This window comes from Miscanthus floridulus, chromosome 18, assembly GCF_019320115.1.
Source record: "Miscanthus floridulus cultivar M001 chromosome 18, ASM1932011v1, whole genome shotgun sequence".
NCBI classification, from domain to species: domain Eukaryota; kingdom Viridiplantae; phylum Streptophyta; class Magnoliopsida; order Poales; family Poaceae; genus Miscanthus; species Miscanthus floridulus.
In genome coordinates, this window is record NC_089597.1 from 104861608 (window position 1) to 104889062 (window position 27455).

General features: G+C 45.5%; 2 pseudogenes; both read right to left on the reverse strand.

Annotated features, from left to right (window-relative positions):
* Positions 1 to 9282: 9282 nt before the first annotated feature.
* Positions 9283 to 14327, reverse strand: LOC136520527 (G-type lectin S-receptor-like serine/threonine-protein kinase B120; annotated as a pseudogene).
* Positions 14328 to 19465: 5138 nt separating this feature from the next.
* On the reverse strand, positions 19466 to 21741 carry LOC136522957 (triacylglycerol lipase 2-like; annotated as a pseudogene).
* Between the last annotated feature and the right edge of the window lie 5714 nt (positions 21742 to 27455).

The following is a 27455-nucleotide window of genomic DNA, read 5'->3' on the forward strand; positions in this document are numbered from 1 at the left end:
TGCGTGCGCTCGCGACCTACTTTGTGGGACCGCTTGCAGTGCAGATGCGTGGCGGGGGGACACAGGACGGCGGCGGATGCCATGGGAGTATCGGAGTTGGATGCTTCTTGCTTCCATCAGCAGAGCAGAGCAGACGGCTGGAGGTCGACCTGTGTTTGACGTACAGCTAAAACACGGCGGCACCTGGATCTCGGCTGTCTGGCATTGCAGCGTATATATCCAGTTGGCTTATTGTTAACTCGTTTTCAGATTAGTGTATATAAGCGGGGTCATCATAGGTTATGCTAGCTTGCCCACTTGCATTCTGCGTCATCAGTTCGGACTCGCAGGAGTATAACATGGGTCATATCATATCATATCCTTCGGGTGCACGTACCTGGAGACTGTACTTGGTTGTCATACAGTACCTGCTCTGTTCCATTGTCATACAGTAGAGTCTTCAGTTGAGCTGCCAGGTCTTGTGTATGATCGAAGACTGCAGTCGGAGATGCCATCACAAACCTAATCGTGAACCGAGATAATTTCTCAGTGACTGAACAACAAAAACTACTGCCCCGCGATGCATGCCAAGGGAGCCCGAGCGCGACGCTCCCGGTCAGCTTTGGCCAGTTCGCTTCTCATATAGTCCGTTTTTTTCAGCTCGATTTTTCAACTGGAATATTGTTTTTCTCTCACAATAAATCAGTCGGAATAGTGTTTCGGCTTTTTTCAGCGAAGCGCCCGGGCTTTCGTCGCAGCACCTGTGGAGTGCGGGCACAGGCAGCAGCAGCCATGACAGGCAGGCCAGCCGCTTTCGTTCCCGGCCCCGGGTCACCGGGCATCCCCCGATGTTGACACACTTCCTGCGGGGGTCATTTGTGGCCAAGTGTTAGAGAAGCGCAGCGACGTATCAGACCCGGACAGGGCGGAGCGCGGGCGCGGGGCTATGGAGACCGATCGCGCACGCCTCCTCTGCTCTCCCGCGCGCGTCGCGCGCAGGCGGTCGTCGCGCTCAGGCGGTCGTCGCGGCAAAGGCATCGCGAGGCCGAGGCTCCGCTGCCTTTCAGTTTCAGTTTCAGCCTGCCTGCCGCCTGTGCACCGGCCCTACCGTCTGTCCGTGTCGACGCTTGCCAGTGCCAAGGGGAACTTGGCCGCGTCTGTTCGTGCAGGACGGAACCCAGCTGGTTTTTTTTTTCCTTCCTCTCCCCGGACCCTCCTCGGATGCTGATGCGTTTTTGAACTGGTTGGGTGTGGGCCTTCGAATGATCTGATGAAAGGCTTGCGTGGGCGAGATGGTATTGCTATGCTGTACTGCTTACTGATTCTGCGACCAGGACTCGGCAGGCGTAGAGTGGTGTGATGATAACCTTGTGCAGTTGTGCGATTATGGAACTTCTTTCGTTTTCAGGTGTATGTATCCAGAAGAATCCAGCGAAAGAGGGCGTTTAGAAAAAGAAAAAAAAGGGGGAAAATCGGTGATCCTGAGTTCGTGAGACTATGTCAACAATATCACCCGAAATACAACACCCATTCCATATTTAGGTAATGCTAGAGGTAAATGATTCAATACTTTTTTTTTGTTTTCTCCAACGACAAGACCTAAAAGAGAACATTTTCTGTAATTGAGTTTCCAGCAGAGAGGATACTCATATTTAGATGGTGTCTCTGCTGTAACCCAAATATGTCTCGCGTATAGGTACTTTGTTGTAGGCTGATATAGTATCATTCGAGACCCATTTTCTATTTGGATGTCCAAATTAGTCATCCATCGGAGACGGTCTGAGTACAGAAGTTTATAAGGTGGTGTTTGGTTGCCCCTCCTAAATTTTAGTCGCTGTCCCATCGAATGTTTGGACATATGTATGGAGTATTAAATATAAACTAATTACGAAATTAATTGCATAGTTTACTAGATGAATCTTTTAAGCCTAATTAGTCAATGATTGGATAATGTGGTGCTACAGTAAACATGTGCTAATGACGAATTAATTAGGCTTAAAAAATTCATCTCGTGAAGTAATGACGAATTATATAATTTATTTTTTTATTAGTATTCGAACACCCCATACAACATTCTCCCGACATATCTCTTTAATTTTAGTCTCCACGTCCAAACACCATCTAAGTTGTGCTGACTGCTGAGTCCGATCAGTAGTGCTGCGTGGCACAGACTATCTGCAGTCTAGTACTCTAGTACTACTCATCATCACCGAATACAACGATTTTGGCCGATGATCGCAGAGGCTCGTGGTATGCAACGTGATTACGTGAGAGATCAGATACCACTCGAAACTACCGACCAACAACGAGAAAAAAGTAATGATTTTCTTGAAGGCGCCTCCCGCACGACGGTGCGCCGAAGAACACGGCCAACCAAGGCCCTGTGATCGATCGCAACCATCATGTGCTGTGTGATCCAGACAGCACGGGGGGATCTATGATACCCCGTATCTCACTTGCCTCGCCCCGTCGCCCCCGCGCTAATCAGGAGCCCGCGGCACAGGGTTCTCGACGCGGCGCGACGTCTCGTCACGCGCCGCGGTTCGTCCAGGTAGGCAGAGGCGCCGCGCGCGCGCGCGTCCGGATTCTCTGGGTCGGTGGAGGTGTCGTTTTGCCGGTGGCCTCATGCTTCGGGTTCTCCCGCGCTCTGAAGTTGACGGCTCGGCAAAAGGGACACGACGCCGCGTGCCGAGTCACGCATACTACGCCGCAGTGCCGCACCCGTAAAGAAATCGCAAAGCCGTTTTTTTTAAAAAAAATTCCCTCTTCATTTGTGTTCGTGCAGTCGGTGCTGTGTCCCAATTTGACAGCTACACCGTCATTAATTGATTGATTGATGAAACATGGGAGCCAGGTCAGGTCAGACCAGGTGTTTTTATTTCTCGTTGGTTGGCTTATCAGGCTTGTCGCCCGTATTGTTATTGTATATACGTGACCAGATACAGACAGTACTGGCTAAAGCTTGGTGCTTATCAGATGGATCAGGAGTTGGCACCACCTGTTCATTATCCCCCGCGGAAACTCTGAAGGGCTGCTTGACACGAACTCGTCAGAACGGCCCCCTTTTCTTTCAAGTGAGGAGAGAGAGAGAGAGAGGCCACAAGTGTTGTCAAGGCCCCAGCCCCCCAGGGTTTTTTTTTGTCGATGAAACATGCGTCGATAATAATTGCAATTCTTTTTTGGGGTTTAATTAGCCGGCCGGATAGGCCTGTCGGAAACCAATTGACTGGGTTGATCCCTCCGGGAAAAATAAATAAAGAAAAAAAAAACAATTGACTAGACCATTATTAAGGGAGGAATAATCTAAGGTCAATGAGGAGCAATTATTCAAAACCATTTCCCTGCCCCTTTGGGCGGTCAGATAGGACAGATAACTCCTTTTGTCGGCAAAGGAGGAGAGCCACATATCACTATATCAGCGAGCTTATGGCTCAATTTGGCTACTCTTGGTGGCACAAAAGGAGGAAGTAGAATTTGCCGCTTCTAACTTGATAAAAGAAATGCACTAGGAACACTTCTGTTTTCTCTCTCTCCCGTGTTTCCGAGCATGGAAACTTTCCTCACAAAAATTAGTTACTTCAAATGGTCATGGTTCAGCATACAAGGGACATTGTCATAGCATAACGCGATTATCAGTAGTAATAAGTGGTCAGAGTCATGAGATGGCATTATTAGTAACAAGAATCTCCGGTTCTCCGCGACCTCCGGGCGCCAAATATCTCAGGTCCCATCAAGTTTGACGGCGACAGTTTCCGCTCCCAGCTCAGCAGCAGCATAGCAAAACCCCCGATACTGTTTCCTCAGCTCTTTCTGAATTCTGATTTCTGATGGGAAACCAGGCCAACTCAAACAACACAAGAAAATGGCAAAAGAAAGTGTGCGCCTGAGCTGAATTGCACTACCGAGCCCAATCATGCAGTATATAGGCCTGGGCCAAGCTCTAAATTTTCAGAACAATACGCACATTGGTTTAGAGCAGGCCTGCTCTAGCTGTGTCTGGTATTCAATAGAAAAAATCTATTTTGCTTCGCTCAACTATCATAAAAGTTAGTTTTTTCTCCATAAACTAGAAAACCGGATATAACTCCTCCCGATCTTTTCAAACCAGACATATGACCTCCCTGGCTGTTTCTCTAAGTGTTTTTTTCTTTTTTTTTTCTTTTATATTTATTTTGGATAAATGTTTAAAAAATCATAGTAAATTACAGAAAAATATAAAATGAAAAATCTAATTTTGTTGGACTCCACATAAATAGACCTACACAGTAAACATATGATATGGTGTGCTTTAGTACAAAATTTTTTCTCTAACTTTAGATCTATGTTTTTCTGTGATTAATTCATAGCTACAGTTCTATGATCCTATTGTGGTAAAATTTTTATGGTGGAATAATCATTGTATACTTAAGATATAGTAAAAATTTAATGCTCATTGGATCATGTATGACTAAGTTATAGACTTATTCGGGTTTATGCTTATTAAATAGTTAAAAGTGTGTAAAAATTTCACCACAATAGGACCACATAAACTGCAGCTATGAATTAATCATAGATCTAAAGCTAGAGCAAAAATTTTGTACTAAAGCACACTATATCAAATGTTTAATGTGTAGGTCTACTCATGTGGAGTCCAAAAAAATAGATTTTTCTATTTTATGATTTTTTTAGCAATTTACTATGATTTTTTTCAAAGATTTAACCGAAACAAATATAAAAGAGAAAGAGAAAAACCACCTAGAGAAATAGCCAAGTAGGTCATATGTTCGGTTTGGAAATATGTGAGAGGAGTTATATCCGGTTTTCTAGTTCAGAGAGGAAAAACCGACTTTTGTGATAGTTGAGGGAGCCAAAGTCGACTTTTTCCTATATTCAATACGGCAAGTGGGACGCAATCTAAACTGCACTACAAATCCGGAAGGAAAGCATAACACAAAACAGAAATAGATAATGATACACGCTGAGCGTCCCAACGGACGGTCACTCCGTTCCGAAATACACGTGTCGTCTGAGCGCCGTTGCAGCCGCCCCCACATGTCCTCTGCGTTGTCGCCGTGCCCCACCCTGCCCTCTGCTTGCCACAGTCTGCCAAGCTCCGCGTGCCGATGAGCCTCTGTTCGCCCAAGTAGGAAATGTTGCTATGAAAAGTCCATGCTGCAAACCTATCTTTCGAATGTTTGTGTTTCGAGCGCTTGTTGCAGGTGCTTCAGGCGCTTGGTGTAGGTATTGTGTTGCAAGGAGATGTTGCTAAGAAAGCCTACGTTTCAATTGTATCAAGTGTTTCGAGAGCATGTTGCATGTGCTGTGTTTACGGATATAGCAAAAACGATATTATACATGTTTCAACAGTAATCTAGGCATGTTTTCTTAGTACATCGCTGATGTTGCAACAATGATAATGTACATGTGTCAATAGTAATCCAGGCACGTTTCATTATTATGTCGTCGATGTTGCAGCGGTGGGCCCCAAGGGCGTCCGTGCGGAAGCCAACATCCACTGCGCGCCGCCAATACGTCCGTCCAAGGGGCCAAATAGTCGCACTGCAGGCCTAGGGTGGCCGGGTGCGAGGCTCGGCCGGCCGGCAGCGGGGGTGGACGGTGGCCGCTGGTCTGCCTGGCGGCGGCGGAAACCCTAAGCCGCTCTCGCGAGAAGATGTGATGCGCGGGACTGGGAGGGTGATGCGCGGGGGAGACTTGAGAATAGAAGCGAAACGTTTTTTCTGTAACAAGTGGCATTGGTGGGTAATTACCCATCAACTCCAGGAGGAGGTTCAAAAGAAAGGGTTCTAGAGCAGCAAAGGAGGTGCTCCAAAACTCCATCTCTATTTGCACTACAGCTCCATGGAGTTGACAACTCTATGGAGTTTTGGAGTTGGGGTGTTTGGCTGGATTTTTTGATGGAGTTGCTGGAGTTTAGGAGTGGAGCCATGCCAAACAGGGCATATCTCAATAATATCACCCAAAATACAAGACTCATTCCACATTTAGGTAACGCTAGAGGTAAATGGTTCAATACATATTTTTTTTTCTTCTCCAACGACAAGACCCAAAAGAGAAACTTTTCTGCAATTGAGTCTCCAGCAGAGAGGATACTCATATTTGGATTGTGCCTCTGCTGTAACCCAAAATAGGTCTCGCGTATAGATACTCTGTTGGAGGCTGATATAGTACCATTCGAGACCCATTTTAGATTTGGATGTCCAAATTAGTCATCCATCGGAGACGGTCTGAGTACAGAAGTTTATAAGGTGGTGTTTGGTTGCCCCTCCTAAATTTTAGTCGCTGTCCCATCGAATGTTTGGACACATGTATGGAGTATTAAATATAGACTAATTATGAAACTAATTGCATAGTTTGCGACTAATTTGCGAGATGAATCATTTAAGCCTAATTAGTCCATGATTTGATAATGTGATGCTACAGTAACATATGCTAATGACGGATTAATTAGGCTTAAAAAATCCGTCTCGTGGAGTAATGACGGATTATGTAATTTGTTTTTTTATTAGTATCCGAACGTCCCATGCAACATCTTCCTGACACACCTCTTCAATTTTAGTCACCGGATCCAAACACCACCTAAGTTGTACTGACTGCTGAGTCCAATCAGTAGTGCTGCGTGGCACATACTCGCTGCAGTCTAGTACTCTACTACTACTCATCATCACCGAATACAATGATTTTGGCCAATGATCGCAGAGGCTCGTGGTATGCAACGTGATTACGGGCGTGTTTGGGAGAGCGTTTGCTCAGCTTATGAGCAAGATAAGCCAAAAAGCCCGCACAAACGCCTTGCGTTACGAGCCTACCAGCGAACGCGCTTCCGCGACTGACCGTCGCCCGCAACGCTTCCCAAATCGCGAGCTCGACCCCGCTTTTCCAAATCGCGCAGGATTTTCCTCTCCCTGCCCCTCAGACCCGAGGCCCTCCCTCCTCTCCCCAGCACGCGCCCCCCGGCGGGACTGAGGCGGGCACGCGGCACCCCGGCGACCGCGACCGAGGCGGGTCTCCTGGCGGGCGCGCGGGGCCCATCCCCCTCCTCCGGCAGCGCACGGGGCCCGTCCCCCTCCTCCGGCAGTGGCGCGCGGGGCCCGTCCCCCTCCTCCGGCAGATCCGGCTCCGGTGTAGCGGATCCAGCACGGGAGCGGCGGATCCGACTCCGACGCGGCAGATCCGGCACGGGAGCGGCGGATTCGACTCCGGCGACGGTCCTCACCTCCTCTTCTCTGGCTCGCCTCGCCTCCCCTCCCCTCCGCCGGATCTGAAGGAAGGGCGCCGGCGACCCTCTCCTCCCCCTCAGCCGGCACCACCCCTTGAAGCACCACCGGTTCCGTGCCGGGGGGAAGATGATGGTGGAGCCCGGAGGGGTGCCGCCTGCCCACGCCGTGCCGAAAGGCGAGGAGCAGGAGGAGGAAGAGGAAGAGGACGAGGGAGCCAGCAAGGTCTCTGTGGGGGGGGGCACTGAGTTGGAGGCCCATCCGGACGAGGAGGACGAGGTCTCTGACTCCGCCCAGGGGTAGATAGGTCAATTTACATCCAGGACAGATAATCACCCAGAAATAATCTGGAAAGTCAAACGGCCAGTTTATTCAGACAGCAGATTCTCTAGACCGTGACTTATCAGATAAGCCTGCTCAGCTTATAAGCGAGACTTACAAAAGCTCTCCCAAACACGCCCTATGTGAGAGATCAGATACCGCTCGAAACTACCAACCACAAACGAGAAAAAAGTAATGATTTTCTTGAAGGCGGAGCTAACGCGCCTCCCGCACGACGGTGCGCCGAAGAACACGGCCAACCAAGGCCCTGTGATCGATCGCAACCATCATGTGCTGTGTGATCCAGACAGCACGGGGGATCTATGATACCCCGTATCTCACTCACTTGCCTCGCCCCGTCGCCCCCGCGCTAATCAGGAGCCCGCGGCACAGGGTTCTCGACGCGGCGCGACGTCTCGTCACGCGCCGCGGTTCGTCCAGGTCTATCCGTCCAGGTAGGCAGAGGCGCCGCGCGCGTGTCCGGATTCTCTGGGTAGGTGGAGGCAGCGGCGGATACAGGAAATATTTTAGGGGATTGAACAACACTGCTGCTCGATCTTAAGTCTCAACCCCTACACTATAGAACTTTGTATAAAAATTCATGAGAGCTTCACAGGAGATTCCACGGTTTTGACATGGGTAGGGGGCTCAAGCCCCCCGCCCCACCGTTGGATCCGCCCCTGGAGGTGTCGTTTTGCCGGTGGCCTCATGCTTCGGGTTCTCCCGCGCTCTGAAGTTGACGGCTCGGCAAAGGGACACAACGCCGGTGCCGAGTCACGCATACTACGCCGCAGTGCCGCACCCGTAAAGAAATCGCAAATTGATGTGCACAACAACAATCGAACTTTAGCTGTGTTCGTTTTTTCTGGATCGCATGTGGTTCGCTTTCACACTGGAGGTGCCCCAGCATCTCCTCCAGCCGTTTGCCTCGTATGCTCTCTCTATATGTACATTTGGGAATTATCTCAAACATATGGGGGACATGGTGACTACCCAATCGTGTGCTCTACCCATGTGTGCACCCTTATCTTTTTTTTATCCCATTTGACAATAACGCTATAGTTCATTTCTATTTATCCTCACAATAATTTGAATGTTAATAGTCCAGCGCTTAACATTAAACAACAATTCAAATACAAATTTTGGTTGTCATAGGTTGAACTAAAATTCAACTTTTCCACGTCATAATTATTTAAATATTAAAACATAGTCAACATGGGTCTTGAAACATTTGATTAATTGCAAGAAATACGGTCATATACTTTGTTTAAAGATTTGATCTCGTATTTAAGAGTGGAAACCATTTATTCTAGAAAAAAATGCGACCATGTAGGCTTGCAGAGATCTTTTCTTTAGCCACAACCCACGAGAGAACACTCGCTGGATGCCTGGATGGACCCTGCTGCGGTAAGGTATGGGCCAGACCCACGAGACTTCTCGGCTCAGAACAACAACCATTCGCATATGGGACTTCGAATAGTAAAATTCATTATGCAATTCAACTAATGTATAAAACTCCTACCATTCCATTCACAAACTAATCTAGTTCAGTCAAATGGGATCTACTTTATGTATAAAAAAACAATACACCACGTAGGGCTTTGTTTGGACTACACTTGCTATCCACCGGAATCCATTTGTGTTAGAGTGGAACTAGTTTAATTTTTACTCCAATTCACTCTAACACATATGAATTGAGGTGCATATGAATGCATCCAAACAAGTCATAAGTGAAGAACATATCTTTTTATAGCAGTTATAGCCCAGACTTATTACATGGTTGCAAAATGCAAATTAACTAACATTCAAACACCCTATGCATGTACTAAATGATTTAGGTTTAATTTGAGTTTTGCAAAAATAATATTATGGCGGGGTTTTCCTCCTCCAATCAGTTATGAAAATCAAACATCTAACGACCCTCTAGCACAGTGAGACTTATATCATTTATGGACAATTGCTTGTTGTCAACTGTCTTTCCTAGGTGGGCAGTAGTCTCTAAGTGCAAAATACGTAGGTTGCTTTGGCGTTGGAAGCGGTGTCATTTTGTTCTCCAGCATGAACACAACCACCGACATGAGTGGCCTGCAACTGGGATTGTCTTGAACACACAAGAGTGCTATATGGATGCATCGTGAAACTTCGTCAAGGGAGCAATTCTCCATGACAGATGAGTCCACCAAATCTTCTATTTTCCCTTCTTTCCATATGTTCCATGCCTGAAACATTACAGTCTCACATTCAGAGATCATATTTTGTCTCCTGTGGATAGTTCTGAATTCTGACCATGTCCTTGTACTTACATATGATATAAGGTTAGAAAAATCCATGATTAGATGTGCTGATGAGCTAATCTTTAATCCACTTATGATCTCCAACAATAGAACACCAAAGCTGTAGGTGTCAGACTTGACTGAAAATGTGCCTTGCATTGCATACTCGGGAGACATGTAACCACTGTGCAAATAATTTCATAAAAATTCTTTGCATATTTTTGAAACTGTAAAAAGCGAATGAATTCTAAGAGTTGGCAGTGCAGCTGCTACTTACTATGTCCCGACAACTCGGTTAGTATTTGCTTGGAGTTGGTCGTCATCACCACAGAATATCCTAGCCATGCCAAAATCTGATATCTTTGGGCTCATCTCCTTATCTAACAAGATATTGCTTGATTTGAGATCTCTATGGATTACAGTTAATCTCGAGTCATGATGGAGATACATAATTCCTCTAGCAACCCCCTGGATTATTTTGAACCTTCTTGGCCACTGAAGCAATGATTTTCTTGCAGAATCTAATAAAAATAATACAGAAGAACAAGGACATGTCAGAAGGCACACATGAGCACATTTATTTGTTGGGTTTTATTAACGATATGAACAATTGGAATTGAATGTACCAAAGAGGAAGTAATCCAAACTTTTGTTGGGTAGGTACTCATAAACTAATAGCTTCTCATCTTCATGAATGCAACAACCGAGAAGCTTAACTAGATTCTTGTGCTGCAACTTTGCAATTAAGACTACTTCATTTTTGAACTCCTCGGTGCCTTGCCCAGAACCCTTGCTCAGTCTCTTGACAGCTACTTCCTTTGTGCCTTCCAACATTCCCTACATGATTTCATAATCCAGAACTATAATTTTTTTACAACAATGTAATTTCCTAGGTAATCCCAAACTTTTTTATTCATACCTTGTATACTTTGCCAAAACCTCCTCTCCCAATCATATTGCAATCAGAGAAATTATCTGTAGCTATTGCAATGTTTTCAAAGCTAATAAATGGGAACTCTATTATGTTCTTGTCACCAGATTCATCCATAGAACTCAAGTATTCTAGCATCCTTCTCTTCTTTTGTCGTTTGCCTGCAAAGTAGTAACATCAATGTATCCCTTTTTTCTAGAACATCGGTTCATTAACACTGCACACATTCTTTAAAACGATGGCTCTTGGTACCTGTTCTTTTCCATGCCCAGACAAGCGCTCCGAGTGCAAGTAGTAGCACACATGCTATGATCGGGAGTAAAATGATCAGCAAATTGATCGTGTTTTGATCTATACAAGGAAATGTATCATGTTAGAGTTTGCTGCATCAAGCATTGCTTACGATTGTGTGATGAGTTTACTTTACCTCTAAAAAAGAGTAAAAGATGGACATGCGAATATTCAAGAACCTAAGTACCACTTAAAGAGTTTCCTCGTGGATATTACTGATTAGGGTTTTGATATCATGACGCTCAGTCAAGTTATATGCTCATACATAATTTTCCGCTGCAAACATCAAAAGTGAACCTGATGATTAAACTTTTTCTTCTTTTTTGGCTGCTTCGGTAGTGTCGAAACTAGTACATAGGAAGAGATATGGTAAGCTGTAATGGTTTATCTGATGTCTGATCGATCTAGTTGATGTCACGGGCATGGTAGAATAGATCAGGGAGCACTACAGCACAACGCTTTTTGTACATGCTCAAAATCGATTTTTAAAGACGGTTTTTGAAACCGCTACTAATAAGGCGTCAATTGTAAAAATGAAACGCTTACAAGGACAGTTTTATAGCCACCCATGAAAATGAAATTTAATTCTCATGGATGGTTGACTTAGTCAACTATTCCTAAAAGTATTTTGAAAATCACAAAAATATTAAATTGTGCCAATAAATAGAAAAACATATTTTGCCCAAGCCACCACATTGCTATTCAATTGTAAAAATGAGATATTCACAAGGACAATTTTAAAACCACCAATAAAAATGGAAATAATATTTAGAGGCAATTAACTTAGTCAACCATTCATAAAAATATTTTAAAATATAAAAAAGATACTATTGCACCAAAAAGTAGAATTTTTTTCCCAAAGCGGGCATTCAACAATCACTACATGCTCATAATGATTCGAACTCATGACAATTTGCCTCGCACGAGCCTTAATTGCACTGTACTGCACAATTACTTGTGACTAAGTATCTGATGCTATTTTTAATTAACTTTTATAAATTCAATATTCAATACTTTAGTCCCTAGACAAACTCAAATAAGAAAATGAACTGGAACATTTTAGATCTTATCGAGTAATGCAACTTTGATATAGGGAGAGTTTTCATTAAGGTCATTTGCCAATTCTGAATTTCATAAGAACTTAAAACGTATATTTTGGCCTCTAAACGATCTCAAATAAAATCAACTATAAAGTTTTAGATCTTGTTGAGCTCTAAACTTTTTATATAAAGTTTATCTTTGTCTAACTTTATTTTTTAAAAAAATTTATGAGCTTATTTGCTCAACAGTTATTTTTAAGGGTGGTTGACCCTAAAAAACAATTTTTAATAGTGATTGACTAAGTCAACTACCCATAAAAATTAACGTTTTTAGGAATGATTGGCATAAGAAACAAAAAAATAAATAGATTTTTAAGGGTGATTTTATTAAGTCAACCGCTCCTGAAAATTGATTTCTAGATGCTATTTGAAATCTACAATGCAGCAAAACATTACTAGAGATGGTTTATTGTGTGAACTGCACCTAAAAAAAATAGGAAACGATTGTAAAAAAAACATTTATGTAGTAGTGGAGTTGGATGAAGAATTGCGGTGAAGGTAACAACTAGCCGACTGGGTCTCAGCAGCTTAAGCCTAGGCACAAATACAATAACCTCACATGCTTTATCTCTAACTCAAACACAAAATATCTCTAACTAATGAGGTATCCCTACCCCCCCCCCCCCCCCCCCCCCCCCACCCACCCCCCCTACAACTCAACTTGTCCTCCGGTTGGAACGATATGTACATGCATGCGAATTATTGAGGAGACCCCACACGATAGCTGAAGTTTTAAAGTCCATTTAATATTAGGACATATATGGATGAAATCCTAAATTGTTTCGGAGTAATCTTCATCTTGCAAATTAGCCATATGATGGTGATGGCATGATTCCTTGTCACGTTGACCACTAATGTCACTTTTGAGGAAAGAAGGATGAGGTGTTAGGGATGCACGTACCAGGAGATTTGCCAAGTCGAATGTACAAGACCTCTTCAAAGATTTGCTTCCCCATGTCGATGAGATCCCCAGCCCAAACCAAACACCTTGATGTGTCGCCCATAGTTATCACCATTGGTTAGGTTGGCGTAGGCGTATGCCATACACGAGCAGTTTCTAGTGCACTCAGCTGCACACTGCTGGAAGCTTCTATTCCTAATGTGCAGGAACTTGTCAGGAAGCTTCATATTAGGCATGGCCATGAAGTAGTCTTCCTTTCCACATTCCAGTGCTTCCCTTCTCTGGCATCCTCTAGAGAAGTTGAGACTGTCAAGGAGCTCAAAACCGTCAAGACACCGGCATGTCGGGATTTCCTCCGTGCGGTCACAATAGCCGAACGGACCACAAGAGGCGTAGAGATCACAGCTATTAGGATCCTCAATGATGACTGCCCATGACGAAGTGGTGCTGTTCCAAGTGAGGAGCCTCCCCTTGCCTGTATAGTCCAACGAAATGCGAATGTATGGTGAGCCAGGCGAGACAGTGTACATATAATACGACTTGTCCGCCGTGTTGATAGTTGTTTCGTACATGATCACGTCGACGCCATTGATTTGTTGCATGCCACCGGATACCGGGTTGCCATTAACAACATGGAAACGGAAGTATGGCAACGCCCCATTCCAAATGAATACCTGAAGGTTTGAGGTGGGATCCATGCCAAGAGAGAAATCTCCGGTTGATGGATCGTTAAGGGCCCTTCCATGCAAATAAGTGTGTCGCCGGTTGTGCCTTGTAGCTTAGCAGGACGCTCATGTTTGGAAGAACGTTATCGGTCGGGTGATCGAAGCTTTGCCATAGCTTCGTGCCGTTCGGCGACCGAAGGACAAAGTTCCCGGAGCTGAGTAGCACCGCAGAAGCTCCGGCGCCACCTCCACCTGTGTTTCCTGTTGCCGTCCAAAGAGTGTGGCCTTGGGAATCCGACAACACCAGCTCTGAGTTGCCGGTGATGGCGAGCTTCGCTGACGGTGTTTTGATTGGGTTGTCACGGTTAGCGACCCATACCACAGTGCGTTCTGCAATGTGGTGGTACCAGATTCCTATGTACAGCTTCTTGCTGGAGTTGGTAGGGGAAAAGAAGCCAAGAGCAAAGTCTCCGCCCTCCGAGATGAGCGTGTCTTTGGGCAATAGTGGCTTTGTTTGTGTTAGCTGGTTGTCGGATCGACAGAGTGAGCTCAGGAATGTGAGGATGATGAAGGCGGCAATATAGACCATATCAATGTCCATTAGGCCTTTCTTGTTCATCATCTGCCTAAGCAGTGTGGAGGAAATACTAGCGTCTAGTGTTTATATATAGACGAAGATCGAGCATCTCTGGATTGTTGGCGTATATATGTAACTTTATTACGGTAATAATGAGTGGACCTATACTTGCGATATTTCTGTTCGTGTCATAGTAGCTTTCAACCATTGCTTGTGGGACCGCTTGCAGTGCAGATGCGTGGCGGGGGGACACAGGACGGCGGCGGATGCCATGGGAGTATCGGAGTTGGACGCTTCTTGCTTCCATCAGCAGAGCAGAGCAGACGGCGATTTTCTTTCGGTTTTCACGGCTGGAGGTCGACCTGTGTTTGACGTACAGCTAAAACACGGCGGCACCTGGATCTCGGCTGTCTGGCACTGCAGCGTATCCAGTTGGCTTATTGTTAACTCGTTTGCAGATTAGTGTATCTAAGCGGGGTCATCATAGGTTATGCTGCAGTGTTTGAATCGTAGCTTGCCCACTTGCATTCTGCGTCATCAGTTCGGACTCGCAGGAGTAACATGGGTCATATCATATCCTTCGGGTGCACGTACAGTACACCACACGACCTGGAGTACTGTACTTGGTTGTCATACAGTACCTGCTCTGTTCCATTGTCATACAGTAGTCTTCAGTTGAGCTGCGAGGTCTTGTGTATGGGCTTCAGATCAAAGACTGCAGTCGGAGATGCCATCACAAACCTAATCGTGAACCGAGATAATTTCTCAGTGACTGAACAACAAAAACCACTGCCCCGCGATGCATGCCAAGGGGGCCCGAGCGCGACGCTCCCCGTCAGCTTCGTCGCAGCACCTGTGGAGTGCGGGCACAGGCAGCAGCAGCCATGCCAGGCAGGCCAGCCGCTTTCGTTCCCGGCCCCGGGTCACCGGGCATCCGCCGATGTTTGACACACTTCCTGCGGGGGTCATTTGTGGCCAAGTGTTAGAGAAGGGCAGCGACGTATCAGACCCGGACAGGCGGACCGACGGCATCCCGGACAGGGCGGAGCGCGGGCGCGGGGCTATGGAGACCGATCGCGCACGCCTCCTCTGCTCTCCCGCGCGCGTCGCGCTCAGGCGGTCGTCGCGGCAAAGGCATCGCGAGGCCGAGGATCCGCTGCCTTTCAGTTTCAGCCTGCCTGCCGCCTGTGCACCGGCCCTACCGTCTGTCCGTGTCGACGCTTGGCCAGTGCCAAGGGGAACTTGGCCGCGTCTGTTCGTGCAGGAAGGAACCCAGCTGGTTTTTTTTTCTTCCTCTCCCCGGACCCTCCTCGGATGCTGATGCGTTTTTGAACTGGTTGGGTGTGGGCCTTCCAATGATCTGGTGAAAGGCTTGCGCGCGGAGGAATGGGCGAGATGGTATTGATATGCTGTACTGCTTACTGATACTGCGACCAGGACTCGGCAGGCGTAGAGTGGTGTGATGATAACCTTGTGCAGTTGTGCAATTATGGAACTTCGGCCTCGTTCACTTTGTAAAAAAAGTGAACCTGATGAATAGTACCACTTTCGTCTTATTTGGCAAATATTGTCCAATCGTGGACCAACTAGGCTTAAAAGATTCATCTCGTGATTTCCAACTAAACTGTGTATTTAGTTATTTTTTTTACCTATATTTAATACTCCATGCAAGTGGCTAAAAATTGATGTGATGGAGAGAGAGTGAAAAAACTTGGAATTTGGATGGCATCTCAACAAAGCCTTCTTTCGTTTTCAGGTGTATGTATCGAGAAGAATCCAGCCAAAGAGGGCGTTTAGAAAAAGAAAAAAAAGAAGGGGGGGGGGGGGGGGGGGGGAAGCGGTGATCCTGAGTTCGTGAGACAATCTCAACAATATCATCCAAAATACAAGACCAGTTCCACGTTTAGGTAACGCTAGAGATAAATGGTTCAATACCTATTTTTTTTTCCAATAATAAGACCCAAAAAAGAACACTTTCTGCATATGAGTCTCCAGCAGAGAGAATACTTATATTTAGGTTGTGCCTCTGCTGTAACCCAAAATAGGTCTGATACACTGCCATCCTAGACCCATTTTAGATTTATGTGTCAAAATTGGTCATCCATCGGAGACAGTCTGAGTATAGAAGTTTACAAGTTGTGCTGACTGCTGAGTCCAATCAGTAGTGCTGCGTGGCACAGACTCTCTGCAGTCTAGTACTAGTACTACTCATCATCACCGAATACAACGATTTTGGCCAATGATCGCAGAGGCTCGTGGTATGCAACGTGATTACGTGAGAGATCAGATACCGCTCGAAACTACCGACCACGAACGAGAAAAAAGTAATGATTTTCTTGAAGGCGCCTCCCGCACGACGGTGCGCCGAAGAACACGGCCAACCAAGGCCCTGTGATCGATCGCAACCATCATGTGCTGTGTGATCCAGACAGCACGGGGGGATCTATGATACCCCGTATCTCACTTGCCTCGCCCCGTCGCCCCCGCGCTAATCAGGAGCCCGCGGCACAAGGTTCTCGACGCGGCGCGACGTCTCGTCACGCGCCGCGGTTCGTCCAGGTCCTTCCGTCCAGGTAGGCAGAGGCGCCGCGCGCGCGCGCGTCCGGATTCTCTGGGTCGGTGGAGGTGTCGTTTTGCCGGTGGCCTCATGCTTCGGGTTCTCCCGCGCTCTGAAGTTGACGGCTTGGCAAAAGGGACACGACGCCGCGTGCCGAGTCACGCATACTACGCCGCAGTGCCGCAACCGTAAAGAAATCGCAAAGCCGTTTTTTTTAAAAAAATTCCCTCTTCATTTGTGTTCGTGCAGTCGGTGCTGTGTCCCAATTTGACAGCTACACCGTCATTAATTGATTGATTGATGAAACATGGGAGCCAGGTCAGGTCAGACCAGGTGTTTTTATTTCTCGTTGGTTGGCTTATCAGGCTTGTCGCCCGTATTGTTATTGTATATACGTGACCAGATACAGACAGTACTGGCTAAAGCTTGGTGCTTATCAGATGGATCAGGAGTTGGCACCACCTGTTCATTATCCCCCGCGGAAACTCTGAAGGGCTGCTTGACACGAACTCGTCAGAACGGCCCCCTTTTCTTTCAAGTGAGGAGAGAGAGAGAGGCCACAAGTGTTGTCAAGGCCCCAGCCCCCCAGGGTTTTTTTTTGTCGATGAAACATGCGTCGATAATAATTGCAATTCTTTTTTGGGGTTTAATTAGCCGGCCGGATAGGCCTGTCGGAAACCAATTGACTGGGTTGATCCCTCCGGGAAAAATAAATAAAGAAAAAAAAACAATTGACTAGAACATTATTAAGGGAGGAATAATCCGAGGTCAGTGAGGAGCAATTATTCAAAACCATTTCCCTGCCCCTTTGGGCGGTCAGATAGGACAGATAACTCCTTTTGTCGACAAAGGAGGAGAGCCACATATCACTATATCAGCGAGCTTATGGCTCAATTTGGAGAGCCAAATTGTAGGTAGGGCAACTCTTGGTGGCACAAAAGGAGGAAGTAGAATTTGCCGCTTCTAACTTGATAAAAGAAATGCACTAGGAACACTTCTGTTTTCTCTCTCTCCCGTGTTTCCGAGCATGGAAACTTTCCTCACAAAAATTAGTTACTTCAAATGGTCATGGTTCAGCATACAAGGGACATTGTCATAGCATAACGCGATTATCAGTAGTAATAAGTGGTCAGAGTCATGAGATGGCCTCCGGTTCTCCACGACCTCCGGGCGCCAAATATCTCAGGTCCCATCAAGTTTGACGGCGACAGTTTCCTCAGCTCTTTCTGAATTCTGATTTCTGATGGGAAACCGGGCCAACTCAAACAACAGAAGAAAATGGCAAAAGAAAGTGTCCCTTTTCTAACTCCCTGAACTAGAAAACCGGTCATATGTTCGGTTTAGAAATATGTGAGAGGAGTTATATCCGGTTTTCTAGTTCAGGGAGGAAAATCCGACTTTTGTAATAGTTGAGGGAGCCAAAGTAGACTTTTTCCTATTCAATACGGCAAGTGGGACGCAATCTAAACTGCACTACAAATCCGGAAGGAAAGCATAACACAAAACGGAAATAGATAATGATACATGCTGAGCGTCCCAACGGACGGTCACTCCGTTCCGAAATACACGTGTCGTCTGTGCGCCGTTGCAGCCGCCCCCAGATGTCCTCTGCGTTGTCGCCGTTCCCCACCCTGCCCTCTGCTTGCCGCAGTCTGCCTAGCTCCGCATGCCGATGAGCCTCTGTTCGCCCAAGCAGGAAATGTTGCTATGAAAAGTCTATGCTGCAAACCTATCTTTCGAATGTTTGTGTTTCGAGCGCTTGTTGCAGGTGCTTCAGGCGCATGTTGTATGTGTTGTGTTGCAAGGAGATGTTGCTAAGAAAGCCTACGTTTCAATTGTATCAAGTGTTTCGAGAGCATGTTGCAGGTGTTGTGTTTACGGATGTAGCAACAACGATATTATACATGTTTCAACAGTAATCTAGGCATGTTTTAGTAGTACATCGCTGATGTTGCAACAATGATAATGTACATGTGTCAATAGTAATCCGAGCATGTTTCATTATTACGTCGTCGATGTTGCAGCGGTGGGCCCCAAGGGCGTCTGAGTGGAAGCCAACATCCACTGCGTGCCGCCGCCGCCACCGCCGCCCCACCCGTCCTATGCGTCGTCATCGCGCGCCCACCTCATCCTCTGCGCGCCGCTGTCGCTCTTTCCGTCCCGTTCTCTATGCTGTCGCCGCGTCCCATCCTGCCCCTCTACGCATCGTCGTCCAGCTCCGTGCGGGGTCGCCTTCTGCGCACTGTAGAGCTCCCCATCACCGGCGAGCTCCACTTTGCCGTTGAGATCTGCGTCCGGACGCTCCGTCCCTAAACGCGCGTGCTCCTGTCCTCTGCGCACTGCTGCCGCGCCCCACCCATCCTATGTGCCGTCACCGGGCCCAAGGGGAAACAGAGCAGCTGCGGGGCGTCTAGACGCGGGTGTCCGTCCGGGCCCTAGTCGCTCCGAAGGAGAATTCAGTAGACTCCTATAGAGGAGCAACCGACTCAGAAATTAGAAAGTTTGAAATCTTTCAATTGAAACATTTCTTTCTTCGTACTGGGCTGTGCATGTGATTTCGGCCAAATTTCAGTGTTCAGAACCCAGCGCCAAACAAAAGGGAAAAGTGGTTGAGTTCAAACCCAGTGGCTACCTCTTCACAATTTCAAGATAGTCTTACAAGCCAGCAACTTTATATTTGCTTACAGCAATATAATTCCGCTGTAGAATAGCCTTACAAGATGCATCTATAAGAACAGATGCAAGATAATCCCGCTTTCATACCGGCAGATGCTAAGGTTGTTTACCTCAAACTTTCGCATACAGATAGAGAAAGTTGACCTGAAATTATAATTGCTGCCTGTAGCAGCTTATGACAAAACGACATGTAGTAGTAGTATAAGTTCTCAGTGACGCTTGAAGAATTCCACCATGGGCTTGTATATGAGTTGTGGAGCATTGTAGCCCATGACAAAGTCGCCGTGCGCATAGTCAGGCATGTACAGCACCTCGATGTCATCGCTGTCATGCTCCCTGATGATCGTCCGCAGGAGGTGCCTCGTGTCAGGGACGTCGCCGAGGAAATCTTGGCCGCCATGGGTGAGGAACAAGGGGACATGCCTCGGGATGGACGAGAGGTCGTATGGCGGGGGCCGTGTCTGATTGTAGTGCTTCATGTTCTCCTTCTTGTTTCCGTAATCGTACTTTCTGATCGATGATTTCCTGACCAGTTGTGACACATAAATTTTTTTACATAAGCAGCTGGGCTCTTTGTTTGGGCGACAGATTCCTTCGTTTGTGATAAAGGTTCTTACGCTGCGACATGTGAATCATGTTTTTGACAGAGGTTGACTGTGGACCGTGCTGCAGGAAGATGCATGTAGTCGAAGCATTGAGGCAGCAGTCCGGTCCTTCCGTCAGGAGATCAAATTCATAAAAGCCACAGTCAGTATGATCACAGCCAAAGCATTAGCGTTTTATATACTTGTTTGGAGTGAATTAACTAAGGTGGAGTGGAGGTAACACTGTTACCTGCTACAGATGAAAATAAATCATAACAGTCGACGTCTGGGTCGACGCAGACTTCTCCTAACAGTTCTTGTGCAACTCGCCTGTCATGCAGCAGAACATTTGTAGCAATCAACTTTTCTAGGCTGCGCTAGTATTATGTGCATTTATCTTCTTCCTGATAAGAAACACAAGAAGTTGTAGAAGAGATGCCTACCCAAGAGGATTGAACTCGTGATAACCTAGCATGTGAATTGTCTGCATGATACAGAAACATAGATATAAAACATTGAACATGGCCATTCTAATTTCTAATCAACAACAATAAGAATAAAGGGTTTCGTTCTACACTGCTTTACTTCTGCAAGGAAGATTCGAGCCGCAAGCAAGATGAGCCTTGATTTCATCCTGTTCAGATAAGCAATTGGGCAGAGCAACGCGGCTGATCGCACTACGTCTGTTAACTTTTTATCTGAGAGGGCTGCAAGCATAATCAAGGTCCCCTAGAAAAAAGAGCAAAAGTTTCAGCATCCTCTCCCAGTCCCAAAGACCCAAGTCCATGGTATACTAAATAATAAGGCCATATGCATGATTACCAGGGAGTGACCAATATAGTGGACTTTCTGGCCTCCTGTTTTGTTATAGACAAACTGAAGTACAGCAGGAAGATCATAATCAGCAAGTTGGTCCCATGTCCAGTCCCAAAAAGCCTGCAAAGAAGAGGACCAGTATTGTTTTAGTGAAGTATCTTGACATACGGTTTCTTGATCAAATTCAAGCCAGATATGCGAACGTAACCGGGTCTTCTGGAGAGAGGGTGGTATGTCTGCGACTGGACTTTGTTCCACGACAGTTGGCGATCCAAACATCAAACCCACCATCAGCCAAAATGAAGCCTAGTGATTGTTTTGGTGTACTCAGTACCCAACAGAAACCATCCTGTCCAATCAGCAAATTCATATTTTTTTTTCAGCTGTGAACAGGATTTGAATCACATGTGTTATGTTCAACAATGTGCTTACCACCAGCAGCCCATGGAATAGTAGTACTGGTGTCCTTGTATCCTCAGTGGAGTTACTAGTAGCATTAGAAAGACCATGGGGGATCCTCTTTAAGCTAAGAATATAGCCATCCTCTGTTGTTACATGATATTCTTCACATGGATAGCCATAAGCTGCTACTCGTGACTTGCACATACCAAAAGGGTGGGGTTGTGGGGGGCATTGATCATCACTAATATCATTTGTAGAATTCTGCATCCTCCATGAGAGAACACTTTGCAGGTTCAAGGCAATGAAAAGAATCAGGGAGAGTAGATAGAGATCCTGAGCCATCTCTGTTGAGAACTATGATTTTTGGCACTAGAACTGAAACTTCTTCTGTCAAACCATGAACGGGACTACAGGATATATAAGCTATATTTTTGTGTGCTTACAAGAATAGTGGGGTGGGGGGCAGCTGCAGGGATGGCCTCTGAATGACACTGAGTTTCTAGCTTCATCACTGACTTGTAAGGAACACAAATTTATAGAACAGGCTGTGCTTTGTATGGGAGTTTCGTTTCTACTTATTGGTTATTCATAACAGCTGTAGGGTGGGCATATGCGAATTGCAAAACCTTGTAAAGCCCACCCGTCTTGTGCTCAAAGTCGTTTTTCTACCTTAATACAAAGACGCGTAAATCTTTTGCGTGATCGAGAAAAAACTTATTGGTTATTGTTTTCTCTCAGAGAAACATGATCATGAGAAAATAATCTATCACCATAGATCTTGTATGTATTGAATGTGAGATTGAATTGAATAACCATGAGCTAATCAGGTGAGAAAAAAACAGAAGTAGTTGTCATAATTCAATCATGTCATCTTGATGATGAGAATAAATAGGCCGTAGGTCTCACTTCACAACAATTCTGTGATCCCAAGTTCTGTTCAAGACCACTAGGAATGTTGTAGACGAAAAGGTAACATTATCTATTTGTACCAGGGCAACTTATTTGCAAACAGATGTCCCGGAACCCTGATATATGCCAAATTCATTAGTTATGCATGAGCACTACATGAGATATATACTAGGATATCCGTATGCAATCCTAAGGGCGTGCAGAAAGTTACAGAAGTACATCTTTGTCGAACAAAAACGAGAACACTGAGTTTGGTCGGGCCTATTTGGCAACTTAGTATTTTTTTACAAATAAAATTTTAAGTGCATGTAATTTCTTGTGCACTAGAAAACGTACTCCCTCCATCCAAAATAGATGACCTACTCATTGAGGGACATTTTGGTCTTTTGCCTTCTGCGCTGGTCTTCCTGAAAGATTTTAAGCGTGTGCTTGGTTTGGCACTACGTCAGATTTGCACATCACTGCCGGATTTGTGAGAACCGGCAGTGATGTACCTTCACTGCCGGTTATGAGCTTGAAAATGAAAAAATGATTGGTGCTGGGCTAAAACCGGCAGTGAAGGACTACATCACTGCCGGTTTTTGGCTTGAACCAGCAGTGTTTTGGCGGGCACTCATCACTGCCAGTTTAAGTCAAGAGCCGACAGTGATTGGGCTCTATCACTGTCGGTTCTAGCCAAGAACCGACGGTGATAAGCCTACAACACTGTAACACCCTAGGTGTTTGGCTTCCACAAAATTGCATTTCATTTCATAAACATGTGCATCATCTATATCATCATGCCATTGTACTGAAACATGTATATGCAACATTCTCAATTATGATTGTTTCATACTTGATTGTTTGTGAATGGTAGTGGTGCAACATGTGAGTGCAACATGAGTTTATCATACCTTGAAATATGGCAACTTGGTAGTGTAATTTGACAAGTGTAAAATTGCAACAAAGTCATGAAACATGTGAAACATGGAATTGCAACATTAGAGTAAAATTGAGTGTTTTGTTGCTTCATCACATGTGATCCTTAGAAGTTGGAGTAGCACTTGTGTAAGAGTGGTTAATTATGGTCTAATACACCTTAACTACACTTAGGGTAATTGATGGGACATTGTTCATGTGGACCAAAATGACTAAATTGCCCTCTAGGGGAGGTTTGACTTAGAATGACCCATAGAGTGACTCTGTTTGACTGATTAAAAAGTCCAACCTAGAGATCTTGCATGGATGTGCACCCTTTACCAAAGTTGTAGCCAATTTATCAAGGAACAAAGTCTCAATATGACCATCTCATGAAAATGGCTAGAACATGTTCAAACATGGCCCACAAGTCAGATTTGGGGTTAAATTCTACACTTAGAATTTTTCTAAGTCCAAGAGTTGATTTCCAGTTTCGTGTATCATTGTTTGGAGCCTTGTATCTCCCAAACCAGGCTGAACCAACTCGAGCTCCAATTGACAAAGTTGTAGTCCTCACTTAGGTCTTCAATTTTGTCAACTATACCATGAACTAGATCACCACCGTTTGGGAGATATAGATCGCCAAAGTCGCGCTGTCAGTCATGCCATCGAGCGTCGATTCAGCCGTTTCAGAAAACCGTCAGAAGGACGCCATGGCCGACCGGTTCAGGGGCTGACCACCGCGTGGCGTACATGCTCTGCTAGCGTCTCCACGTCGCACGTCCGTGCTCCAGATGAAAGCCAGCGCCTCACTCACTCACTCTTCATCTCGCCAGTTCACTCTCTGCCATCTTCTTCCACGCGAGCGCGGCGACCAGGAAGCCGTGGCTGCCACCAAGCCAAATCCCACTCAACCGAGCGCCATTGTCCGATTCATTTGAACCATAGCACCACTGTGAGCTCCTCCACGTCCTCGACCCCACCGTCATCTCGTTTTCGCCTTAGGTAGAGCTCACCGTGAAGGCGGCTCCACCGGGTCGCCATGACCGCCGCCGGCCGAGCTCGCACGTGGCTGTGCCGCTCGAGCCTCTTACCGTCCCCTCTTTCCCTTGCTCTGGGTCCAGTGAGTGATGCTGATGCTCGTAGAGTAGGCCACTAGGGCCGTGACGTCGTCGCCTCGCCGGAGCTGGCCAACCCGTGGCCGTGCGCCGCCATGGCCGTCGCCACTCCCTCTAGCCGTTGGAATCGCTACAATAGATGGTATCCCTAGGTGCGCATGGGTGAGGCGAACACGTTGGCACCGATGGCCTCGCCGGAGCTACCACCGGCGATGAGCTACGCCGTCGTCCTTCCTTCCTCCCCTGTCTGTCTCGCTGTCTTGCGGGACCCGCTCGTCAGCCGCCGAGCTCAAGCGGGAGCTGGCGTGGGCCGCGCCGCTTCTAGGCTGCGCTGGCGTATGCGGGCGCATGCTTCGTGGGCCACCGTGTTCTTCCGGGCCGGCCCAGCTGTAATGATTAGGTTTTCCATTTTTGTTTTGTTTATTCTTTTTCACAGATTTGAGTACATATTCAAAAATATGTATCTCTTAGTTGGTAGATCCAAATGTTGTGGTTCCAATTTTGTTGAGTTCTTGGTAATGTCTAGTTTATATTAAAAATATAATTTATGCCATGTTCTGTTATGAAAAATGGAGTTGCTAATTATCTCTTTTAATCATGTGGGAAATAGGGGTAATTATATCTTTTTCTGTGTAGCTCCAAATGGCATGAAATTTTTATGGTGTACTATTCATATCATGAATAGCTTGTAGTTAAATTTTTATATATTTTGGACACTGTATGTAGGAGTTAGGTAATTCTTTTGTTTGCATGGATGGATCTTGTGTGAATTTTCATAATTTTTCTATAGATCCAGTAAAGGTAAAATTTGGTGAGTGCTATTCTTATGCTAGAATGATACTAAGAAAAATGAGAAATCTGTTGCTTGACACTTTTCAATAGGGTTTCCTAATTATGCTAGAAATAGCCCTGCCATCTGTTATTTTTGATACAGCAAGTTCTGCTTGTTCAATTGTTTTGAAATTTTTATGGTAGTCTATGTGAAGCATGAGGTAGCTACTGTAATTTTTGTAGATTTTTCTGTATAATTTTACTATATGTTGCTTTAATCACCTAATTAACTAAATAAATTAGAAAAGGACATTAAATAATTTATTTAGAAGTTGGCACTATACTGTCTGATGTTCCTCTGGTATGCACAACAAGTTGGTAAACTTTGTTTGGTCCAATTATGCTTTTGCATCATCACTAAATATTTAATTTAGTAAACCTGCCATTTCTGGACAGATTCTATGTTTACTTTAATTCAATTTGGTTAATGTAAGAATCATGCTTTGATATTTACAAATGATTTGTAGAGAATTTCATAAGCTTTCTAGAATGTCCTCTTGCAAGTCATTTAAATTTGTAGAACTCTTGTTGTGATTGAATTAAGGAACTACTCGTTTGCATATGAAACTTTAACTGTTGATTTAAGTATGCCTTTACTATTCCTAAGCTTGTGGTAATATTCCTAGGTGTTAGGCCTTTAACTAAAGATGAGCATCTTTATCTTAGGTTATGCAAGTTAGGTAAGTTGATCTTGTTCTTCAAGTTAAGTGAGATACATGTTTTAAAGTGATTTGAATAGAGCTGTTCTTAATCGGTAAACGAGTGTCCAGTGATATTTTCGTTAAACACTTATTATGATCCATTCATCATGAGCATCATGTCATTCCTTATGCATCCATGATATTTATCTTGTGCATTGGCATGCAATAGGTGTACCAGAAGGAGTGACACTGCTGGATTCGAGGAATCGAGCGGGGAGCAGCAGCAGCCAACACCGGAGGTTCAGGAGGTGCAGCCCTTGGGAGAAGTGCCAGACGAGGTCGTCGTTGAGTGCCTGGATCACCGTCCGTGCAACTTTGTGAAAGGCAAGCCCCGGAGCATATTAAGCCTCCTAATTTCTGAAATGCGGTTAAAGTATTATTGTTACATATATATATATTGTCGCATTAAGTTTAGGTGTTGGATGCAAACACTTGCTGCATTGGTTACCCAATCCTTGTCCAGATATTGATACCCTGAATCCTATGTAGCTTAGGTTCGTGTAGTGCTTAGCCCTGCTTAAACGCGGTAGAAGTCAGGTGATTTCCTGTCACCTGCGAGATATAGGAATATACATATGGCACGGTTGGCTATATTTGCTATCGTGGAAAAGAACCTGTCTTAATTTAAAATGAAGACCGGGCGGAGGCTTGCCGGTTTGTAGTGACTCCGCCTGTGTCGCTTAAGGACTGAATCTTAGAGCCTTTCCTGTTCATGTTGAACACATGCCTCTCTCTTAGTTGGCCGTGTCCGAAGACCGACCACAAAGCCGAGTAGCTCACCTTAGGCTGGGAGTCGATAAGTATAAAGTACGCCTCGGAAGGGAGCCGTAGGCGTGAGTCCAAGGGCAGGTGATTTAAAAGTCCTGATCGTCCTGGCAGAAGGGTAATCCCTGAGAGTGCTGGCGCTGATCGAACCCGCGAATTTGGTTCCTGAGTTGTCCCAAAGGTGACCCACGGCTACCCTTGCAAAGTATGTCAGGGTGAGAGTTAGGAATTCCCCCTCAGCTGAGTTGTAATTCGATTCGAATCGCCGTCTCTCCCAGTTAGTGAGAACTTGACGGGCTTATCTCCAAAGTAGATACACTAAATAACATAATGGTTCAGAAATGATGATATGATGATGACAGCCTTATTATACCTGCTATGGTTAATATTGTTTGCTCCTAATAAGTGAGTGCTCTAGTACAGGTGCAAATCTAGTGGACAGGTAAATGATGATAAACTTGATGCGAAGTTTAAATTGGTTACTATATTCATAAGCTCTTTTATGCAACTGTGTCAAGCTACCCCACCTCATAAGCCTTGCATGACCCTTGGTGTCTTTTATTTCTGGTTTTGACGGGTAAGTCTAGCTAAGTACCTTCTCGTACTCAGGGTTTATCTCCCACCTGTTGCAGATGACCAGTTCTACTTTGATTGCTGCAAGTATTGCCTTCTCCCGGCTAGGGATGAAGACTAGACCATTGGGCGCGGTCTCTTCTAGTTCTCGTACCTGATGATGCTTTTGTGGGACATGACTATGATCTGGCAATGTATTTGAAACTATGAAGTTATGTACTAAACTATGTTGCTTACGCAAATTTGAACTTGGTTTATAATATTTTATTTGAACTCTGATGGATGTAATCCATATGCCACTTGTGAAATGTTGTAACAAATGATGTGTTGTGTTGAATCACTATGGTCTTGGTTTGTATGTCGAGAGTTGGTTG